This window comes from Pogoniulus pusillus, chromosome Z (genome assembly GCF_015220805.1).
Source record: "Pogoniulus pusillus isolate bPogPus1 chromosome Z, bPogPus1.pri, whole genome shotgun sequence".
In the NCBI taxonomy this organism is placed as follows: domain Eukaryota; kingdom Metazoa; phylum Chordata; class Aves; order Piciformes; family Lybiidae; genus Pogoniulus; species Pogoniulus pusillus.
The window spans coordinates 54,859,955-54,881,375 of record NC_087309.1 but is presented as its reverse complement, the minus strand read 5'-3'; the positions used below and the strand labels follow the sequence as shown (position 1 = coordinate 54,881,375).

Sequence of the window (21,421 nt, the reverse complement as noted above, 5' to 3'; positions counted from 1 at the left end):
CCAAGATTAATTGCCCTTTGGACACAAGAATAGCCAATCAGGATGGCAGTTAGCCAAACCATACCATATCAGGCAAAGCCATAAGCTCGCTTTTCTCAAATTTGGGAAAAGCACAGGCCTTGCACTAGGCAGGCACAAGCTAAGTCTGTGTACCTTGTTTACCACAGGTCCCTGGGCAGGCCAGACTCAGTGGCTCCAGGATCTTTTGTGTTCTTTTCCTGTGCTTGCCTCTTTTGTGGAGCAGAAAATCATGCCTAGGCAAGGCAGGATATGTATTAGTCTATTTTGGGCCTATCAGGCCTACCACAACAGATGGGCAATCTTGCTGTGAAAAGAAAAACTATTTTCTTACAAATCTTTAATAGAAATGATGGTACTGTTTTGTTGTTAGTGGTAAGATACAAGTTATTTAGTCAATAAAAGAAAAAAAATAAAAGAGGTCTACTTTGTAGCATTGACTTTCTTTTTTTTTCTCCATACTTCACATTGAGGTTACGAAAATTACTTTGTTTTCAAAGTTTCTGCCTGAATGATCTTCCCAAAGCTATGTTTTGGGTTATGTTCAGAAAAATCATATTGAAAGAGAGTTGTTGCTTCTTTTCCAGTTTTCTTAAATACCAACCAAACAAAAAGCCAACAAAACAAGCAAAACAAATTCATTCTAATTTAGGAAACCATCCTACTTTCTTCTTAAAGGAATGTTTGTCAGGATATATTTTTGTGGAGAGCAAAACATACACTCTTGTTGTGTGTTTTAGAGTGATAATATATCCCTGGTGATATTGTCTGGTTAAACATTGTTCCAATTGCAGATCTGTGATTAGACTGACAGGACTGCATTAATTTTTTTTTATTTTTTTTTTAAGTTCAGAAGATGTTCAGCAAACTTCTGAAACCTATTAATGTTTTGTTTATAACAAGGCTTTATCAAGGGTCTCTAAGTGTGTAATGTTATGAAAAGGTTGGATGATTTAACAGGTTTAAAAAAACCTAACACTCTAAATGAACCCTCCAGAGGGACCCAGGTGACCTGATTACTGTGGATATGGAGAGGGATGAAAATACTCAATGACTTTTTAGCCCATTCTTCACTGGCAACGAATTGAGCCACACCACCCAAGACACACAGGGCAAGGCCTCAGTCTTTGTTAGTCAAACCAACCATCCTCATGGTATTCAGCTCCCTGAGCTGAAAGATGAGGTGTAAGATCAAAGTAATCCCCTTATAATCGAGGAAATAGAAGTGAAGGACTTGCTAAGGGAATTGGCCACCCATAAGTCTATGGTGCCAGATGGGATCCACCCAAGAGTGCTGAGGGAGCTGTCAGAGGAACTGGCCAGACTGCTCTCCATCATCTGTCAGCAGTCCTGGTTAATGGGAGAGATCCCAGATGACTGGAAACTTGCTAATGTGACACCCATCTACTAGAGGGCAGGAAGGAGCACCCAGGGAACTATGGGCCTGTCAGCCTGACCTTGGTGCCAGGGAAGATTATGGAACAGTTCGTCCTGGGGGTGATCACATGACAAGTGCAGGATAACAGGGGGATCAGGCCTAGCCAACATGAGTTCATAAAGGGCATGTCCTGTTTAGCCTACCTGATCTCCTATGATCAGGTGACCTGCCTAGTGGATGAGGGAAAAGTGGTGGATGTTGTCTACCTGGACTTCAGTAAGGCATTTGACACTGTTTTCCACAGCATTCTGCTGGAGAAGCTGGCAGCTCATGGCTTAGACAGGTGGACTCTTTGCTGGTGTGCTAGTTTGAAGCAAGCTAGAATGTTTTGGTGAGAAAAACTAGACGATAGGCTGTGATGTCTCCTTCCCTCAGAGTCTCGCTGAAGAAGAATGTAAACATTAGATATCACTTTCGCCATTTTGTCTTCACTCTCGTGCTGGGCTCGGACTGAGCTGCATCTCCCTAACCTCTCCTGCCACTAACCTTGCTTCTTAACCTCTTGGCTGAACCTCTTTTCTTCCTTAGGACTGGGGTAAGGTTGAGAGGGGCAGGGGGAAGGTGCAGGGGTGGTTAAGAGCCCCTCCTGGGGACTCAGGTTTCTGGGAGGGGAGTTGTGCTTCTGTATTGCTTTTACCTTGTATATTTCTGTATATAATTGTATATATATATTGTAAATAGCTGCTTGTATATTGTGCTAGCTGTAAATAAATAGCTTCATTTATATTCCCAGAGCTGGCTGAGTCTAGCTGGGTATTTCTAAAAAGTGGGGGGGGGCGGGGAACATCCAAACCACCACAGCTGGGTTAAAAACTGGCTGCATGGCCGAGCCCAGAGAGTTTGGTCAATGGGGTTAAATCCAGTTGGTGACCAGTCACAAGTGGAGTTTTGAGGCAGTCTTGTTTAATCTCTCCATCAGTGACCTGGATGAGGGTATCAAATGCACCCTCAGCAAGTTTGCAGATGACACCAAATTAAGCAGAGGTGTCAATCTGCTGGAGGGTAGGAAGGCCCTGCAGAGAGATTTGGACAGGCTGGAGCTATAGGCTGAGGTTTAATAAGGCCATGTGCCTGGTCATGCATTTTGGCCACAGACCCCTAGCAGCCCTACAGGCTGGGGGAGGAGTGGCTGGAAAGTTGCCTGGCAGAAAAGGACCTGGGGGTGTTGGTGGACAGCCAGCTGAACATGAGCTAGCAGTGTGCCCAGATGGCCCAGAAGGCCAGCAGCATCCTGGCCTGTATCAGAAATGGTGTGACCAGCAGGAGTAGGGAGGTGATCATGCCCCTGTACTCAGCACTCGTGAGACCACACCTTGAGTACTGTGTCCAGTTTTGGTCCCCACAGAGTAGGAGGGACTTTGAGGTGCTGGAGTGGGTGCAGAGAAGGGCAATGAGGCTGGTGAGAGGTCTGGAAAACATGACCTATGAGGAGTGGCTGAGGGAACAGGGATTGTTTACTCTGAAGAAGAGGAGGCTGAGAGGGGACCTTATTGCCCTCTACAACTACCTGAAAGGAGGTTGTAGTGAGGCCAGAGCTGGTCTTTTCTCCAGAATTACTAATGATAGGACAAGAGGAAATAGTTGAGTCAGGGGAGGTTTAGGTTGGATGTTCAGAGGAAGTTCTTTACTGAGCGGGTGGTCGGGCACTGGAACAGGCTGCCCAGGGAGGTGGTGGAGTTTCCATCCCTGGAGGTGTTTAAAAGGAGAGCATATGTAGCACTAGAGGCTATGGTCTAGCAATTAAGGATGCTGGGATGAAGGTGGGACTGGATGATCCTAGTGGTCCTTTCCAACCATAGCGACTCATAGTGATTAGATATTGTGCTGAGGGATTTGGTTTAGTCAAGGACTTGTCAGTGTGAAAATAATTATTGGACTCAATCAGCTTGAGGGTCTTTTCCAATCTAAGAAATTCTGTGATTCTGTGAAGAGCTGAATAGGAAAAAAAGAAAAAAACATTTTCATCTTGCTCTCTATGGGCTTCTTCCATATTCTGTATCCCAAATGTAAAATGTATTCTGAGGATGACTATACAAATGTTTCTGTTTGAAAGCTTTATTCTAGGTGGAGAGTTGTCTGCCATGACTCAAAGTTTTCTGTGCAATTTTCTGAATTACAGGCTTTGAGATTAACCTGACGCATGAAATGAGGCAGGCATTTATCCTCACAGGATCACAGGATGTTAGGGGTTGGAAGGGACCCAAGGAGATCATCCAGTCCAACCCCCCTGCCAGAGCAGGACAATACTATCTAACGCAGATCACAGAGGAACACATCCAGACAGACCTTGAAAGTGTCCAGAGAAGGAGACCCCACAACCTCTCTGGGAAGCCTGTTCCAGTGCTCTGTGACCCTTACAGTAAAGAAGTTCCCCCTTGTGTTGAGGTGGAACCTTTTTTGCTGCAATTTGCACTCATTGCTCCTCGTCCCATTAGAGGGAGCAAGTGAGAAGAGCCTGTCCCCCCCCTCCTGACATCAAGTCCTTATATAGTTATAAACATTTGTCAAATTTCCTCTAAGTCTTCTCTTCTTCAGACTAAACAGCCCCAGGTCACTCAGCCTCTCCTCATAAGCCATGCCTTCAAGTCCCCTAATCATCCTCCTAGCCCTCTGCTGGACCCTCTCCAGCAGACCCTTGTTGCTCTTAAGCTGGGGAGCCCCAAACTGAACACAGTACTCAAGATGAGGTCTCACCAGGGCAAAGTAGTGGGGGAGGGAACCTCCCTTGATCTGCTGGACACACTCTTCCTAATACACCCCAGGATCTCATTGGTCTTCTTGGCCACAAGGGCACATTGCTGTGCCATCGATAACTTGTTGTCCACCAGGACTCCCAGATCCTTCTCCACAGGGCTGCTTTCCAGCAGATCACCTCCCAGCCTGTACTGGTGCAGTTCCTCCCCAGGTGCAGGACTCTGCACTTGTCCTTATTGAACTTCATCTGGTTCCTCTGTGCCCAGCTCTCCAGTCTCATTCTTCATGTCAAGTATTTTAAAACAATGCCCATGTGTGTGTGGATATATATACACATGTATTTAATATATATAATTCAAAAATTATGTTTATATATGTATAAAGCTTTGTGCTGCCTGCATTAGCCCCATGACCTGTTCCTACCAAGGGCAGTACTGTTCTTTACATGACCAAATAGATCTCCATGCAACTATGCTCTACCAATGTGCTTATGCCAGAATTCAAAACAAGTTTGTGTCTGTTTAGTGTGCTTCTGCTTTACGGGCTAATAGGCCCCTCTCCTTTAGCACACCACTTTGTTTCATTCTGTTAGCGGCCATTTGATCGTAAAGACCTCCAGATAGGTGTTGTCTTGCCAAAGTCATCTCCAGACTGAATTAACATTTGAGGCATCCAGTATGAAAAAATCCAAACCAACAAACAAAAAAGTGTTGAAAAAATCATACAATCAGAGCATAGTATGGAGTGGAAGTGACCTCCAAGATCATCTGGTTCCAAGTCCCTGCTATGGGCAAGGACACCTTCCACTTGATCAGCTTGCTCACAACCTGACCCTGAACATTTCCAGGGAGAGGAGGGCATCAACAACTGTGAGGCACCCTGTCCTAGTGCCTCACCACCCCCACAGCAAAGAATTTATTCCTAATAAGCAATCTAAATTTGCTAGTTTTGAGTTTAAACCATTTTATCTTGTCCTGTCACTACAGACCCTGATAAGAAGTCCCTCCCCATCATTCCTGTGGGTCTGCTTGTACACCTCCTTCAAGTACTGGAAGGTTGCAGTAAGATCTCCCTGGAGCTCTGGGCTGAACAACCCCAACTCTCCCAAGCCTGTCCTCATAGGGGAGGGGCTCTAGCCCCTGCCCATCTTTCTGTCCCTCCTCTGGGCCTGCTTGAGCAAGTCCATGTCATATGCTGGGGGCCTCAGAGCTGAACTCTGTAGTCCAGATTATGTCTCACCGGAATGGAGGGGCAGAATTCCCTCCCTTGACCCGCTGGCCACACTTCTTTTGATGAAGCCCAGAATACAGCTGGCTTTGAACTGAGCTCACATTCCTGTCTCATGCATTTTTTTCCTCTGTCAGAACTCCCAAGTCTCTCCCAGGGCTGCTCTCAATCCACTCATCATCCATAGGTGATGATAGGTATACGTATAGGTACGTATAAATGTACGATGACACAAGTAGAAATGCAATTCCATGTGTGTGTTAGAAGACTGAGCTAGCTGTACATTGATAATATTTTGCTTTTACATCTACCTTGAGTTTTTAATTAGTACTGATCGTTCTGAAGAGCTGGTGCAGTATTTTTATGTCGTTCACCTAGAAGACGGCATTGATAGTTAAGAGTGGAAGAAAGGCTTTTGCTGGGGGGGAATGTAAAAAGACACATGCTTCACTTGGGACTTCTGGAGCACCAGAAGTCCATGTGCTGACTGGTTTGCATATCTAATTGCTTTGGCAAGCTGTAGTAAACCCGGCTAGTTAGGGAACTGCAGCACATGGTGTACAAAAAGGATACACCAGAGGAGTTGGCTCCATTCAGGGAATAGAAGGCTGAATGTGCCTTCCCTTAAAGAGATAAACCATTCGCTTTTTCTGGCTCTGGTTTCCTTTATTTTGTTCTGTCCTTTATCTCCTGAAGGATAAAATGTGCATGGAGCATAATAAACACTTGTCAGCAAAGTGCACTAAAATGAAGGAAAGAACGAACAACATATGTTAAGTCCTTGAGCTTTGCTGCTTGAGTGACAAAGTCATATGCTTCATCTACAGCAGTCCATGTCCATAGCTGGCATTTGCATGAAGTTCCCTTTCATATCTCCTTCAGGTTTCTGCAAGAGGTAATGTACATCTTGCTTGATGTGCTCACCCAGTTGCCTTGTGACAGCTGTGAGCCTGATAATGAGGCAGTGTGTAATGATGTACTGCACCATTTAAGCTTCTGACATTGCATGTCTCTGAGGAGCACAGTACACAGGCTTGGCCTCTGCTCCTGTTGTTTCTACCTTTGCAGTGCTCAGGTGTTCTTCACTGTCTGAAAAAAAATGCATTATTTTTCTCTCACGTGGTAGTTCTAGTGATAGTTGTCACACATGGTGTTGCATGTAGTGTAGCATCTCTAGGGGTTATCGAGACATAAGCATACAGGATTACAGAAGCAAAAGCAGAAAAAAATGTTAATTTAAGATCTTGTTAGGAGCCAGGTGAAAATGAATTTCATCAGATCTGTTTTTTCCTTTTGAGGATAAGGCAAGTTCAAGAAACTATAGGTGACAAGTGGAATAGAAACTGTAGGCTGATGGAAAATTGGCTGAAGAAGCAACACATTAGGGAAAGTGTATTTTCATCAAGTTGTGTACTGCAGAGACAAGCTTGTGTATACTGTCAGTCAAAAGACACATCGAGTTCTTTATATGGTTTAGGTTTTAAATGCTTAAAGATTTCTAAAGTATTTTTTCCCTTCAGCTGATGGAGTCTGTATGTTTAAATGCTTGATTAACAGAGACACTGAATACCGTCATGTGGGGAAACAGTCTGTGTTAATTACATTGGGATACAGCAGTGCCTTGCTGCAGTTCAAGTCACAAGCTGGTAAGTACATCTTGCATTTTTAGTATCTTTTCCTTCCTATCATGCTACCATATTGGTAAGGTTTGCTTTAAAATGTTGCCTTCTACTTCTGTGTGATTTTGGCTATTTAAACATTACGTTTTGTCATGATAGTTTGCGCAATTTAATTTGCCTCTAACCCACTTCATCTGCCTTCTGTGGGGTATGGACCATTCATACAGTGGACATAACACTTTTTCCAAAACAACTGCAGATTAGATTTCTGAAGAAAGAAAATGCAGATAACACAACTTCATAAACTCTAATAACTGGTAATTAATTGTGTGGGCAGTCTGCCACTTGTTGATCCCCATGCAGAAATTGCCTTGCAGATCTGTTTGCCTGTATAGTTAATTGAGGCAGTTTAATATACAGCTGCAGTTCTTCAGATAGATACTTAGTGTGTAGTGATGATGCAAACAACAGCCACTCTATTGTGGAAATATGACTGTAGTGGAATGTTGAGATCCATATTTTTATACTTCCAGATGACTTGTGATTTTGTAAATGCAACAGCTGAGATTTTTTAGTATGTGCCTTCCTCATGCCTGATACTGGCCTTTGTAAAAGCATTCATGGTTTATATGCAAGGAAATTCAGGAGTGTGCTGAGTGGACACAAATCACACTGAAATTGTGTAACTATAGGTAACATACAGCTTCCTGTTTAGAAATAACCAGGAATTCTTACATAGCAGCCTACATCACTAGGCCTGGTGATTTCCAGAGTGCCTTTAGAGTTGATTCCATTTTACATTGTGCAGAAACTGAGGCACAGAGCAATTAGTTTTGATTTTTGTCATCTGAGAATTTGGATGTAGATGGGTTCGCTTGTCCAGTAAGTTAATATTCTTGTGCCATGTAGGTGCAATACACAAATTCTTTAGCTCTGCTCTCCAAGACTACTCACATTTTCAACCATTTATCTTGCTAAAACTATTGTCATGTAACCTAACAAGTGATGGGAAATGGCCTCAAGTTGCAACAGGGGAGGTTTAAGTTGGATGTGAAGAAAAAAGCTTCTTCTCTGAAAGGACATGGAAACAGGCTATTCAGGGAGGTGGTTGAATCACCATCTCTGGGGGTATTTAACATATGTGGTGCTGAGGCCCATGGCTGTGCACAAGGCCTAGTAGAGTTAGATAGTGGTTGGACACAGTTCAGTGATCCTAAATCTGATCCAGACTGAGTGTCTGGATATTTTTTAATCTGTCTGTCTGAGTGTTACAGTTCAGTACTATGCTTCCATGCTTCCACATCTTTTCAGACTACAATATAGTACTGTGTCTTAGAGAGACACACATCACAACTGATTCAAGAATTAAGATTAGGCTGTTCAGCAATTCATTAGCTTGCCACTGAGAGATTTAGTAACTAATAATTAAGGAATCGGTCAGGAGTTTGCTCTGCAATCTCTTGGATGCCTTGCCTACCTAAGTGTGCTAGTTTGAAGCAAGCTGGAATGTTTTGGTAGAAGAACTAGATAACGGGCAGTGAAATGAAAACAATTGATGTCAGCTTCTCTCACAGTCTCGCTGAGAGCTCTGGGAAGAAGAAAGACTTTTTCTCCATTTTGTTTCTCACTCTTGCTTTTGCCTTAGACCTGGTCACATCTCATTAACCCTGCTCCTACTAACCTTGCTCCCTAACCTCTTGGCTGCACCTCTCTTCTTCCTGAGAACTGGGGTAAGGTTGAGAGGGACCGGGGGGAGGTGTTGGGGTGGTTTGAGAGCCCCTCCTGGGGACTCAGGTTTCTGGGAGGGAAGTTGTGCTTCTGTATTGTTTATCCTTTGTATATTTCTGTATATAATTGTATATAACTGTATATATTGTAAATAGCTGCTTGTAAATTCTGCTAGCTGTAAATAAATTGCTTCATCTATATTCCCAGGGTCCGTCTGAGTTAGCTGGGGCAAATTCAAAAGTGTGGGAGGGGTGGCGTAACCCCCAAACCATCACATTTTTTAATTGGCGCCCAACGTGGGGCACCGTTGAGCAGGGAATTAAGCTTCTAAAGGAGTTTGCTGTGAAGGAAGTGCTTTATGGAGATCATGGCACTCATGAGCCTGATGATATTCCTTTGGGAACAGGTCTCATGAAGAAGCTGATTAAGCTTGCTCCTTCATCCTATGCTAACATCTTGGCCAGTAAGTTTCTAGCAAGGAGTGATAATGGAAGATCTTTCACTGTTGGTGAATTCACTGACCAGCTCAGGCAGATTGAGGACAGCTTGTCACATTCTGGTATAATCTGTGCCATAAAGACTATGACTACAGAGCTTAAAGATGGTATTAGAGATGGCATTAAAGAGAGCATGAAAGAACTGAAGGAGGATCTCAAAAATCTGGTAAAGGATACCATTCCTGCATCATCTGAATGGGTGCATGTTTCTGCAGTCAGGAACAGACGCCCACCTCCTGCAAGGCAATTCCAGCCCAGGAGGAGACAAATTCCACCCAGACAGCAGCAATCACGTGCGTCACTGTGGATACTTCTGCGTGACACATACGGTGAGAACATGAACAAATGGGATGGTAAACCTACTTCAGCTCTTTCAAAGAGGGTCAGGGATCTGCAGAGTGGCAGAAACAGAGGCAGCAATGCCAGGAAAGTAGCTGCCACTTCTTCAGCTCCCGAGAGCAACTGCAATTGTTCCAACAGTTGCAATTCCTCTCACAATAACACCAATCACTGTGTACACCCCACATGCCATGTTCAGCATTAGGGGTGCCCTGCCTCCAGCCAGGAGGAGGAAAGGGATAGTGGAGAGAACCGAATCTATTGGAATGTATTCATTAGGTGGCCTGGCAGTTCAAGAGTTCAGAAATACAGGGCTTTAGTTGACACAGGTGCTCAGTGTACTTTATTGCCATCAAATTGTAAAGGGACAGAGTCCATTTCTATCTTTGGAATCACTGGTGGATCTCAAGAGTTAACTAAGGTACAGGCTGAGATCAGTTTAACTGGTAAAGAGTGGAAGACACATACTATTGTAACTGGTCCTGATGCGCCTTGCATTTTGGGAATTGACTTTTTGAGACAAGGTTGTTTCAAAGATCCTAAGGGTCATAAATGGGCTTTTGGAATAGCATCTGTAGAGATTGAGGATGATAAATTGAAATTGTCTATTAGACCTGAACTTTCTGATGAATCTGCAGTTGTGGGACATCATGACATAGAGGACCTGGAAGTGCCAATTGCAACTCAAACTGTTCATCATAGGCAGTACAGAACTAACCGTGACTCTTTGTTGCCCATTCATCAGCTGATTCGTCAACTGGAGAGTCAGGCTGTCATCGAGAAAGCTCATTCACCTTTCAACAGTCCCATCTGGCCTGTGTGCAAACCTACGGGCGACTGGAGACTGACAGTTGACTTTCGTGCCCTCAACGAGGTGACGCCACCCATGAGTGCAGCTGTGCCGGACATGCTGGAACTCCAGTACGAGCTGGAATCGAAGGAGGCTAAATGGTATGCAACCATAGACATTGCTAATGCTTTCTTCTCTATTCCCATAGCAAAGGAGTGCAGGCCTCAGTTTGCATTCACCTGGAGAGGAATCCAGTACCAGTTCAATCGTTTGCCTCAGGGGTGGAAACACAGCTCAACCATCTGTCACTCAGTCATCCACAATGCACTGGAGAAAGGTAAAGCTCCAGAGCACATCCAGTACATCGACGACATCATTGTGTGGGGCCAAACTGCTGAGGAAGTCTTCGAGAAAGGTAACAAAATCATTGACATTCTGTTGCAAGCAGGTTTTGCCATTAAGAGAGACAAGGTCAAAGGACCTGCCAAAGAAATTCAGTTTCTGGGAGTGCGGTGGCAGGATGGTCGCCGTTACATTCCTCAGGATGTGATCAACAAAGTCTCTACCATGGCAGTTCCCACCAGTAAGAAGGACACACTTTCTTTCCTTGGTGTGGTGGGATTTTGGAGACTACGCATTCCTGGTTTCAGTCAGATTGTCAAACCTCTGCATGATGTGACTCGTAAGAGAAACAATTTCGAGTGGGGACCTGAACAACAAGCAGCCTTTGATCAGATCAAGTGAGAAGTAGTCCATGCAGTGGGCTTGGGACCTGTGAGATCTGGTCCAGACATTAAAAACATTCTGTACACGGCTGCCAGTGACAATGGTCCAACTTGGAGTCTTTGGCAGAGAGCTCCAAATGAGACACGTGGTCGTCCACTTGGTTTCTGGGGACGTTGTTACAGAGGTTCAGAGACAAATTACACTGCAACTGAGAAAGAGATTCTAGCAGCCTATGAGGGAGTGAAAGCAGCTTCTGAAGTGATTGGAACTGAGTCACAATTGCTTTTAGCTGCTAGACTGCCAGTTCTTAACTGGATGTTCAAAGGCAAAGGTTCATCACCACATCATGCCACAGATGCAACCTGGTCTAAATGGATGGCTTTGATAACCCAACGAGCACGAATGGGTAATCTTGACCGACCTGGTCTGGTGGAGGTGATCACCAACTGGCCGGAAGGCACAGACTGTTCCAAACCTCCAGAGGAGAAAATAACTCGTGCTGAGGAAGCTCCTCCCTATGGTGATCTCTCTGATCAGGAAAAGAACTATGCTTTGTTCACAGATGGTTCCTGTCGTCTTGTTGGGAACAAGAGAAGATGGAAGTCAGCAGTTTGGAGTCCAACCAGGAGAGTTACCGAAACGAAAGATGGCGAAGGAGAATCCAGTCAGTTCGCTGAGGTAAAAGCTGTTCAACTTGCTCTTGATGTGGCTGAACGTGAAAATTGGCCTATCCTTTACCTCTACACCGACTCGTGGATGGTAGCCAATGCTCTATGGGGTTGGCTAAAGGACTGGAAGAAGCATGGTTGGCAGAGGAAAGGAAAGCCTATTTGGTGTGCTGATCTATGGCAGGATATTGATGCACGGCTGGAGAAAATTCCAGTGAAGGTGCGGCACGTAGATGCACACATGCCTCAGAGTAGAGCCACTGAGGAACATCAACATAACCAGAAGGCAGACCAAGCTGCTAAGATTGCTCAAGTTGATACCAACTCTGATCTTGACATTGACCTTGACTGGAAACACCGAGGTGAGCTGTTCTTAGCTCGGTGGGCCCATGACTCATCTGGACATCAAGGCAGAGATGGAACATACCAATGGGCTCGCGATAGGTCAATTGACTTGTCCATGGACGCTATCACCCAAGTCATCTATGACTGTGACATTTGTGCTGCTATTAAGCAGGCTAAGCGAATCAAGCCCTTATGGTATGGTGAGAGATGGTCAAAGTACAAGTATGGTGAAGCCTGGCAGATTGACTACATCACTTTACCTAGATCTCGTTCTGGCAAGCAGTATGTGCTAACGATGGTAGAAGCCAGCACTGGATGGTTGGAAACCTATCCAGTTCCACATGCTACTGCACGTAACACCATTGTTGGTTTGGAGAGACAGATCTTGTGGAGACATGGAACTCCAGAGAGAATTGAGTCAGACAATGGTACTCACTTCAAGAACAATCTTGTGAAAAATTGGACCAAAGAGCATGGTATTGAATGGATCTATCACATACCCTACTATGCACCAGCTTCAGGGAAGATTGAGCGCTACAATGGTTTGCTGAAAACCACCCTAAAGGCCATGGGGGGTGGAACTCTGAAAAACTGGGACAAACATTTAGCAGAAGCTACCTGGTTGGTAAATAGTAGAGGTTCAGTAAACAGAGCAGGACCTGCACAATCAGATTTGGTCCAAACAGTAGACGGTGATAAAGTTCCTGTTGTACGTGAAAAGAATCTGTTAGGGAAAACTGTTTGGGTATTTTCTCCTTCGGGCGAAGGGAAACCTGTCCGAGGGGTGGTTTCTGCTGAAGGTCCTGGTCATGCATACTGGGTAATGCAGGAGAATGGTGAAATCCAGTGTATTCCACAGAGAAATCTAACCTTAGCTGAGAGAGTTTAAATTCAAACTGTTAGGAGTTTTCTGTTCTAGGTAACATCAGCGCCCAACACTGAGAGAATCTATGATAGAATCTACAGTATGTGAGCATGAACCCAACATCACCTGGGAGTCCCTGTTCTGAGCTTTTGAATCACCTACATCTGATTGAAGTGTGAACTGAACTTATATATATTGTTTTAGCGTAAATATTGGTTTAGATTAGATTGGATAATTCTAAGCGATACTCTGAGCGAAGTAGACAAGGGGTGGATTGTGCTAGTTTGAAGCAAGCTGGAATGTTTTGGTAACAGAACTAGATAACGGGCAGTGAAATGAAAACAATTGATGTCAACTTCTCTCACAGTCTCGCTGAGAGCTCTGGGAAGAAGAAAGACTTTTTCTCCATTTTGTTTCTCACTCTTGCTTTTGCCTTAGACCTGGTCACATCTCATTAACCCTGCTCCCACTAACCTTGCTCCCTAACCTCTTGGCTGCACCTCTCTTCTTCCTGAGAACTGGGGTAAGGTTGAGAGGGACCGGGGGGGAGGTGTTGGGGTGGTTTGAGAGCCCCTCCTGGGGACTCAGGTTTCTGGGAGGGGAGTTGTGCTTCTGTATTGTTTATCCTTTGTATATTTCTGTATATAATTGTATATAACTGTATATATTGTAAATAGCTGCTTGTAAATTCTGCTAGCTGTAAATAAATTGCTTCATCTATATTCCCAGGGTCTGTCTGAGTTAGCTGGGGCAAATTCAAAAGTGTGGGGGGGTGGGGTAACCCCCAAACCATCACACTAAGAAGGTTCATATTCCAAAAGGCACTGATAGTTTCAAATCACAAGGCCAAAGAAGTTTCTCTTAGAGCTCTTCTTCATATTTACAAGCAAGTATTTCAAATCAAATCCAGCTAATTTCTGCAGAGTTTGGGATTTTTCCTGAGAGAAGTGCCTTGAAGATTAAGTGGTAAATTCAGTCCTCTCTTTGGCTATATCCTTGATGGTTTGTGTTTTGTTTACTTACATAGATATGGTGAAATAGTAAGAACAGCATAGATGTTTCTTTATTCATTGCTTCTGGTCACTTGTTAACATGGCAAAACTGAATGTTTTTTGTCTATTTTTTTCTTCTTTAAAACTCAGGGGGAAATATCTTGACGTGGTCTACTACTCCATGCAACAACTATTGGCAAAATGACAATAAATATAATGAATTGGTCAAAATAAAGTCTGATTACATATTGGCAGGCTTATTGATATCAAATCAAATGTGTTGGGTGCTGCACTAAGATGGAAGTTACTCGGAATCATAGAATCATAATAGTGTTGGAAAAGACCTTCAAGATCATTGAGTCTGACCATTTGGTCTCTTCTTCCGGACAACCAGCAACAGAACAAGGGGACACAGTCTCAAGTTGTGCCAGGGAAGTATAGGCTGGATGTTAGGAGGAAATTCTTCACAGAAAGAGTGATTGGCATTGGAATGGGCTGCCCAGGGAGGTGGTGGAGTCACCATCCCTGGAGGTGTTCAAGAAAAGCCTGGATGAGGCACTTAGTGCCATGGTCTAGTTGACTGGCTAGGACTGGGTGCTAGGCTGGACTGGATGACCTTGGAGGTCTCTTCCAACCTGGTTGATTCTATGAGTCTATGACTACCATGGGCATTCTGCCATGTCCCAGAGTGCCACATTATCATGTTTTTGGAATAACTCCACTGGTAGGATGTTCTTTCCCCCTGCTACAGGAAGAACTTCCTCCATATGTCGACTATACTGAATAGCATCTCATCTTCTCAAAGTTGCATGTTTCTACAAAGAAGTCAAGGCTGTGGAACAGAAGGTAACTTTTTGCTGTGTACAAGTGCAGGTGTTGCTCTCAGTTTTACGTATTTGCCAATGTAACACTAAAAGTGTTAGTTACAAAAATTCACTGTGGAAGTCTCAGGATTTTTTAAGTCTTTAGCCTTTTGGGAAGTTGGAGGGAGATGAAGATCGAGGGAAATTCATGCCCTGATTATGCCCACACAGAGGATTGCTGTTCTGGTTCCAGCATTTACATAGTCATATATTGTAGACTATATATTTAATTTCCTTCTGAACATATGTTAAACAGCTGAGTAGGATCAAGCAGGCAATAAAAATGAAAATGACAGGCTTTTCTTTCAAAAACAAAGATAATTTATCTATAACAACCAACCAACCAGTCTGTTAGTCATCTGTGGCAGACTTGGTATGTAGCATTCTACCCCTTGGTGGAAATGGTCTGCTTAATTTAGCATGGATTTAGCTCAGGATCATAAAATAAATTGTTCTTTTGAGGTGCGATAGAATACAGGTTCCTTTATTGGTTTTCAGTCCTAATTACTCTGCTCTCCTGTCACCTTCACAGAGCATCCTGGTATTGGATATGCCAATAATTGATGTATGTAGTAGATACTGTTTCACTAGCACAGCTCACCTTGAAAGTTGCCTGCTAGCTTTAATAGCTGTGCCCTGTACATGGAAGCGCTATACATGGGGGGGGGGGGGGGGGGGGGGGGAGGGGGGAAGAGAAAAAAAAAAAAAAAGAAAAATTATTGTTTTCAGTTATTTATAGCAAACAGTACTGTGATTCTCCACATACAGAACTGATCTAGAGACATGAGTGGGTGTGTATGCAGATATATATGTATATGAAATACGTTAAAGGCATATATTGAATTTTATACATGTAAATGTACATGACATTACTGCACTATAATTTGAGCAAAGGAGTACAGGGCATGTCCCATAGTGATTTTTTTCTAGCCCAAATTATTATTTCATATGATGTCTCATGAATCTAATGAGCTGCAATTCCATTAGCAAGTCACGCAGTCCAGAAGGAACAAGTCTACAGAACAGAACAATCGGTGTGGGTGCCCTAGTATGCAGACTACTTTAATTTGTGCAGGAGGCAAGAACAGAGAATGTGTTTACTTTCAACTAGATTTAGTCTGGTCATGTAGACTAAATGACCACTGCCTGTCAAAGCTTATTCTTGAAGTGTATAATTTGATTTAATTGCATCCAGAAAAAAATAAGTTAGTGAGTATTGGAACCACTCAGTAATGTAAACTAAAGCACTGTGAGTACAACAACTAATTGATTATGCCTCTAGGTCTGCAATTTTGGTAATTTAGGAAAGTCAGAAAATGGGAAAGTTAAAGCCACAAGATAGCTTTACTCCACTTATAAATCAGAGGCAGAGCAGAGAGAACTAGGGAAAGGCTGATAAAACACAGGATCTACTTACAAGGGTGGAGTAGGAATCTGGACACAGTCTCTGGACCTCCTTTGCAGCAGCCTTTGGAAACTGCAAGTTGTAATCTGGGTGTGGAACCACACAGAGTAAGTCCAACGCAAATGTAACCCACCAAAGTCAAAGTGTCTGCAGACACTGCTTCCACGAGGCAGTTCTTGTGGAGTGGCACTGCCTCAGCAGCACAGAGAAAAGCTGCACTGCTGGCATGCTCCTGCCAACAGTGGCAGTTTACAGCAGAGGCAGGGTTGTTCCAGCTTGGGGGTAGTGTCTTGGTTCTAGTTTAAACTTCCCAGCGATTCAAATATAGCTAACAGAAGCAATACAATAATAGGATGCCCTCCCCTCTCACCTCACTTTTGAAAAAGGAAGGAATTAGATGTAGAGAGGAAAATGTAAAACACACCCAAATAATAGTCTTACTTCGATTCTGGAAGTTAAAAAGAAAACTTTAACAATAAATAAAAGGTATTTGAGGTAGGGGAGTTGCAAAGAGGTATAGGGAAGGAAAAAAACAAGATACAAAAAATATATACACAACTGGATTGATGGCAATAGATGGAGGTAGAATCAGGACTTGTCCACCACGTGGAAGGATGGCCACATGGTAAAACAAGAGCAGCAGGAACAATTGTGGTGCTCGAAGGCAGGGAGTTGAAAGAGGGAAAGAAACAGAAGTTCCTCTGTTTTTATAGGGGGCTAGACAGGAAGTGGGAGTGGACTAACCACTATACCTGGGCTCAGGTTCAGATCCACGGCCCCAGGGAGGAGTTGGGAGATCCTGGAGTCAGGTTCAATACCACCCCCCAAGGAGGGTTAACCCTTTACAGGTAGTAAGCAGGATATGAGGAGAAGATGGTTAAGTCTTCTATGAATTTTTTTTTGAAGTCATGACTGCATACTCCTCATCTGGTAGCTCACCTCTTACAGCTGCCTCATGTCCAGCTGGCTCCCAGGTCCCTCTCTACCAGGCTGCACTCTAGCCATTCACCCCCAGTCTCTATCACTGCATGGGGTTATTGCAGCCAAAATGTAAGATTCTGCACTTGGCATTACTGAACCTCATACCACTGGCCTCAGCCCATTGACCCAGCCTGACCAGGTCTCTCTAAATTGTCTTCCTTCCATCAGACTGGTGCTCCTCCCCCAACTTGGTGTCATCTGCCAATTTATTAACAGTAGACTTGGTCCCTTCATCCAAGTCATCAATAAAAAATACTGAATAGAACTAGGCTCAGTACTGACCCCTGGGGGACACCACTGCTTGGTGGACACCGCTGGTCACCGTACACCAACTGGATGCTGCACTGTTCACAACCACCCCCTGTGCCTGATCATCCAGTGAAGGGTGCACCTGTCCAAGCCATGGGCTCCCAGCTTTTCCATCAGGATGCTGTGGGAGACTGTCTCATTTCAGAAGTTGCAAAGGAGATAAGGTTCTTCTGTATGTCCCCATGAGTGAGATTAAGCCACAAATGAGGTCTTAAATCAAGATAAGACTATTTATTAAAGGGAGAGAGAATGGAGGAAACAAAACAGAGAAAGAAAGAAAAGTGAGAGAGAGAGAATAGAGAAAGAGAGAGCAGGAGAGAAAGAGACACCCAATTGTCCTTTGGTGTTGGTAGGGGGAGGACAGATGTCCTAGACTGCTGCCTCCAGCCTCAGATGTCCCAGGTGGTTTCCCTCAGTAATCTGGCATAGCCCAGGACTTTTATTATGGTTCATACATCATAGCTCCTCCTATGGAAGCTATGATGTCACATTCCCCCTTATCACATTCCAGGGGGTATTCCTGTGTGTCTGCAGGGGTCAGCACCAAACAACCTCTGATGCTCTTTGTCATCCACTTCTACAACACCCCCTGGGCAGTTGCTGTCTTTGTGGGTAGAGATGACACATCAGGTGAGTCCTTCAGGATGATCTTACGGAGAGCAGCCAGACAGAGAGCGATCTGGGGGTGCTGATTGATACCCACCTGAACATGAGCCAGCAGTGTGCCCAGGTGGCCAAGAGGGCCAATGGCATCCTGGCCTGCATCAGGAATGGTGTGGTCAGCAGGAGCAAGGAGGTCGGTCATTCTGCCCCTGTACTCTGCACTGGTTAGACCACACCTTGAGTACTGTGTTCAGTTCTGGGCCCCCAAGTTTAGGAGGGACATTGAGATGCTTGAGCGTGTCCAGAGAAGGGCGACGAGGCTGGTGAGAGGCCTCGAGCAGAAGCCCTATGAGGAGAGGCTGAGGGAGCTGGGATTGCTTAGCCTGGAGAAGAGGAGGCTCAGGGGTGACCTTATTGCTGTCTACAACTACCTGAAGGGTGGTTGTGGCCAGGAGGAGGTTGCTCTCTTCTCTCAGGTGGCCAGCACCAGAACGAGAGGACACAGCCTCAGGCTGCGCCAGGGGAGATTTAGGCTTGAGGTGAGGAGAAAGTTCTTCACTGAGAGAATCATTGGACACTGGAATGGGCTGCCCGGGGAGGTGGTGGAGTCACCGTCCCTGGGGCTGTTCAAGGCAAGGTTGGACATGGCACTTGGTGCCATGGTCTAGCCTTGAGCTCCGTGGTAAAGGGTTGGACCTGATGATCTATGAGATCTCTTCCAACCCTGATGATACTGTGATACTGTGATACTTCTCAGTTCTTAAGGTAATCATCACGATCACCAAGCGATTCACATTCAGGAGAGGATTTCCTTAAGTTCTCAGTGGCTAATACTTTTCTTCTGAGAGCTAGCAATTTAATTCTGAGATTAACTTTGATCCGAAGAAGCATTTATTATGTGATACACTAGAATATGAACTGCACTCTTTTTGCTTTCCTGGTAGCTATACATATGAATGTGTTTATAACATGAAGTACAATAAACGTGAGGAAGCATACCCTTACTGGAGAGAGGCTTAGCTGTTGCAAAGTAAGACCTTGCAAATAGGCAGTTACTGAAGAGTGCTTAATGAATTCAAATAGTTTCCAGGTTCTGTTGTTTTGGGCTTTGTTGGTTTTTTTTTTTGTTTGTTTGTTTGTTTATTGTTTTTTTATTGGTTTGGTTTGGTTTGGCTTTTTTTTGGTTGGTTGGTTTGGTGTTTTTTTACCTTTAAAGCAAAGACAATTTAACTTGCTATTTCTTTTTTCTACATTGTCACCATGGAACACAAGGTTCAATTTCCTCTGAAATCTTAAGGTGGACTTCCAAATGTCTTAAAAATGTAGGTGTTTAAAACCTACAGGTTTCACCAGGTAAAATGCACAGATTTAAGTGCTGTGTTGTAATTCCTGCAGTAACCAGAGGTCATTTAGATGTATACAGAACTTGGGCAAGTTTTGCCGCCTGTTCTGCTGGAATAGGCTGCCTATTCCACGTAGGCTGTCCACCTAAGCTAATGAAAGTAGACGAATCTGCATACTTGTAGTGGTCTTCATTTCAGTAGTTTCTCATATTTTCAGAACAATGTCCAGATGAGGATCCTTTAAAGAGAAATGTCTGTGGTTTCTCAGGGGGGAGTTTTGAGTTGGGTGGAGGTTTCAGAAACTTACAGAAGGTATAGATGAAAAGACAACCTCCTTGCTTCTATTCTCAGCAACATCAGATAATTTGTGTTGGATTAGTTATTTGGAGATGTTACAATGCATGGGGAAGAGCAAATGTGCTGTTAAGAGCTGAATTTTAAATCCTTAATTCATTAATTTGCTGTTGGAACACACCTATAATACTTCTAAAGTTTTGAGTGGGTTTTTTTTTCAGTCTGTGGAAAACTTTAGATTGATTTTAGTGATTGGGGTGGTTGGGGTGCAAGGATTTGTTATTTCTCTGAAGACAGCTAAAATCTTTCAAGAGTCACAGCTATCTTCACCATTTGCATTTTTTTTTTAGAGAATAAAGTGAAATAAAGAGTTTCAAGGGTGAAAGAAGATGACTGTGCCTGGTATAAAGAAGCACTTCATCAAGAAGCACTTTTAACTTTCCTCCCCCTAATTTTTGATTTTACAGAAAATTTTGTAAGCAAGCAGGAGCTTTTTCTTTATAGATGAACAAACAGACAAAAAGCCTGCATGATTTGTTCAAGATAATAGGAAGAATCTCTCAAGAGTGGATAGAAGACTTTTGAAGGGGTGACATTTGAAACACTGCACTGAGATTACTAGGCAACACCCTTCAGTATAAAAGCATTATACTTGAGTTTGCTTTTGATAAGATGATAGAAGATATGAAGAGCCAACCTGATTGTTCCCTGAGACTGGAAAATCAGTTCCTTACAGCATCAAGTGAAAAAACATAAAGAACCTTGATAAAGAGTATAAGTCTGAGGATTAACAAAAAAAAAAAAAAAAAAATTTTTTTTGGTTGTTCTTGAAAAATAGTTTACTGACTTTCAGTTCTGCATGGTTGAATCCTGGTTGCAAAATAAAAGAGTTTCAAAATACATGACCTGCTGCTGTTCCAGCCAGTCAGTGAGCCAAGCTGTTTCTGGTGTAGATCTTTTTATGGCCCCCTTACTGCAAATAAAGAAGAAGATGTATTTTTTTATAAAAGCCAAGATTAGTTCTGGATATATTTCTACATGTGGCAGATTAAATTCCCAGATTCTTAGGAAGATCAAAATTCAATTTAATTTAATTTAAATAACCTTGATCAATGCACAGATAAGGCCATATTTTATATCAGAAGCAGGATGAGTTATTGACTAAGAGTAAGTGCCTTTACAGAAAAATTAGGAAGCTACAGCTTAGTGTATCTGCATGTAGATGCAAATAGAAAGAATAAAGGCCCTTGTAAATTTTTACTGGATGTAGATAATAGACTTGATGGATATATAAAACAAGTTTGAGATAAATGGTTTTATTTCCTCTAGGATGGTCTACAAAAAAACAGAGGAAATATGGTGTTCCTTATCCATACTAAAGAAAGACAAACCTGTTTCACTTCTCTATAGTAAGGTATCCTTATATGGAAAAAAATCTCTAAAGCTTCAGCATATCTTACTTTCAAATTTATTTCTTCTGCCTGTGCCACGTGCTGAGTGTTCACAATAATTCCATTTTTTGGTATTAGATACTAATGATTCATTATTTGGCACTTTCTTCTGTCACAAAAACGAGTATGTATTGGAACTCTCAGACAATATTTGAAACTGGTAGCAACTGTTATGAATAACATCCAGGCAATTTACATTCCCTAAGACATTTCCCTTTATAATCCT

The 21,421-nt window shown here is 43.3% G+C and overlaps 1 long non-coding RNA gene across 1 annotated transcript; it reads left to right on the top strand.

The window, feature by feature from the left end:
- The first annotated feature begins 6,937 nt into the window (after nucleotides 1–6,937).
- Nucleotides 6,938–20,649, top strand: LOC135173200 (uncharacterized). The gene is made up of 3 exons (XR_010301272.1): nucleotides 6,938–7,023; nucleotides 14,698–14,792; nucleotides 20,095–20,649. It is a non-coding gene; the product is annotated as an uncharacterized LOC135173200 (long non-coding RNA).
- Nucleotides 20,650–21,421: the final 772 nt, after the last annotated feature.